The following is a 2,947-nucleotide window of genomic DNA, read 5'->3' as shown; positions in this document are numbered from 1 at the left end:
CCTTTTCTATAACATTTGAGAGCACTACAGTAATGACCTACTTCACTGGTAAAGTTTTAGAAACATTTAGTTCAACCTTATCTGGAATCTCATAAAGACAAAGTGCATGAAATGTGCTGGATCGGGATTGTGCTTTTGGAAATTCAGAATACATCTAACATTGGATCCTCACTCATACCTCTTGGAAAACATAACAGAATGGAGAATGGAAAACACTTGATCCATCAAAAGGCAAGATCACCAAATTGCCCAAAACTGTCAAATGAGTCTATCCTGGTTCTGAAATCCCATTCCACTGAATGCTGGGTTTCGTATGTTTGCTTAAATTAGAGAAAGCTGGTCTATAAAACCTAGGATGTAATGGAATAGTAATTAAAAACAGGATTAGTCTGGGCTCACCCTGTCATTCTCCTGCACTTAGTGCTGTCTTCTATAAAAGCTTTTTTTTCTCTGATGAAATAAGTTATACCTAAACTCTGATATATATTGGCATTTTTGCTTAGTCAATTATTTTCCTCGTATTTACCATGTCCAGAGCTGTAGCGTGCCTATGGCCAATATGACGCTGCTTCTAAAAGGCACTGCTACTGCTGCAATGTGCTGAGCAGAGCAGTGCTGCCGGCGGGTACTCAGCAAAAGGAAAAGCAGCGCGCCCCCATCAAAATCAACTGGGTGTTTGGCACAGCCTTAGTAAGTGGAAAAGCAGTGCGGCCCTGCTGGCAATGCTGCTGATTCTGGCGGGCCGCACTGCTTTTCCACTTACTAAAGCCACACTTACCACGCCGTTGATTTCGGCGGGGCCACGCTGCTGAGGTGGTGGAGGAGGAGCGTGCCCTGCCAGAAGTAGTCCAATGCCCCATGGCCGTAAGTCGTTCCCTTGGCCACGGGGGCTGAAGGAGACTGCTGCTTTCTGCTAACTCATGGAGGAAATGAGTAAGAGAGAGAATGTGCTTGTGTGTGGGAGGGTGAGAATGAGAGAGAGACAATTTCAGGGCATCTGAAAATCAAAGGTTCCAAGATATGGATAACAGGGAATTTTTTAAAATCCTTATTTTAATTGTTGGGTGTTATTTGATGTGTCTGTTTTGAAATATTTTATTGATGTTTGGAAGATTTTTATATGAGTTTTTAATTATTGAATGTTATTCATTAAGGGCTGAATTTTAAGAACTACACGCGTGCATAGATTTGTGCGCACAATCCAGCGCGCACAAATCTACACCCGGTTTTATAACAATCACGCGCAGCCGCTCGCATGTTATAAAATCCGGGGTCGGCGCATGCAAGGGGGTGCACACTAGTGCACCTTGCGTGCGCCGAGCCCTGATGACTTCTCCCCCCACCTTCCCCTCCCTTCCCCTACCTAACCATCCCCCCAGCCCGAAAATAAATAAATCCCTTATCTTTGTTGCAGAAGTTATGCCTGCCAGAGGTAGGCATAACTTGCGCGCGCTGGTGATCCCCCAGCTCAGAGGCTTAGCAGAGGCCTCTGGTCATGCCCTCGCCCCGCCCCGGACTGCCCCACCCCCGCCCAGGCCCTTTTTTCAAGCCCCGGGACATACGTGCGTCCTGGGCTTGCGCGCATCGCCGGGCCTATGCAAAAGGGTTACACACGCAACTCTTTTAAAATCTGCCCCTAATTGTTTTGAACTATTCTTTTTATTGGAATGATTTTACTAATTTTGATTTATGAGGAATGGAAATATTTCTGTTTTTTACATTGTTGCGGTGCATACAGAATTTGGCTTGTTGCGGTTTCCAGTTCAATTTTGGTCTGTACATTTTTATGTTATTTTATTTATATTTTATTTATTCTGTATGGTCTCTTTATTCTGTATTTGAGGGTCTATCTGTGTTTTGCATTAGTTGTTCCATTAGTGTGTAGTTTCTATGTATGGATCTATAGCAGCTTGGATTGTTCTGTTTTCCTAATAGGGGGTTTATTACTATTTTAGGCCTGGTATCATTTTTATGGTATTAACTTTCATAGGTAAGGTTGCTGCTGTTTGAGTGGCTCTCTGAGGGTCATGCTCAAGATGCATTACAGTAGGCCTAATCTACCTTATAAATGGCCTGTGACCGACGGCCCGCAAATGCGCAGTAGAGCGCAGCTCTACTGCGCATGTGCGGGCAAGGATGTCGATCAGAAAAAAAAAATGGCGGTGGGGCCGCAGGAGCGGGAGGAGAAGCAGCGGCGCCGCGCGCGCGCGCGGTGCCGCTGCTTCTCCTCCCCAGATCTGCCGGCAGATCTCGGGGGGGGGTGTCACTCCCGCGCCCCCCCCACCGAGATCTGCCGGCAGGAGCGGGAGGAGAAGTAGCGGCACCGCGCGCGCGCGGTGCCGCTACTTCTCCTCCCCAGATCTGCCGGCAGATCTCGGGGGGGGTCACTGCCGCGCGCAGCGGGAGTGACCCCCCCCCCGAGATCTGCCGGCAGGAGCGGGAGGAGTTAGTGGAGCCGGGTGAGGGTTGCGGGAAGTCGCGCTTACGGCGCCGGGAGGAAATGGAGGTGGGTGAAGGGAGGGAGGGAGGGAGAGGGGGACTGAGTGAGTGGAAGGGAGGGAGGGAGAGGGGGACTGAGTGAGTGGGAGGGAGGGAGAGGGGGGACTGAGTGGGAGGGAGAGGGGGGGTGGAGAGGAGTGGGTGGGGGAGGGGGGTGGTGAAGAGTGAGGGGAGAGAGAATGAGGGGGAGGTGAGAGACAGAGGGATGTAGCCCGTTTTAACGGGCTTTACGGTTTGTACCATATAAGTTCCAAGTGTCTCTTGCTTTTTTGCAGTGCATGTAAATATAATATACATATTTTAAGAGATCTTTTTACCTCAGAAAATTGTGCTTTGAATGTTCTTTTTCATGTAAAATCTGTTATTATAAATGCATAACTTTTAATTGTGTGTGAGGAGGATTTGATGGGATGGGGGAGGGGGGTGTAAGGCTGTAAAATTTTTCCTA

The sequence above is a fragment of the Rhinatrema bivittatum genome, chromosome 6 (assembly GCF_901001135.1).
Source record: "Rhinatrema bivittatum chromosome 6, aRhiBiv1.1, whole genome shotgun sequence".
Lineage (NCBI taxonomy): Eukaryota > Metazoa > Chordata > Amphibia > Gymnophiona > Rhinatrematidae > Rhinatrema > Rhinatrema bivittatum.
This window is presented reverse-complemented; position numbering follows the sequence as displayed.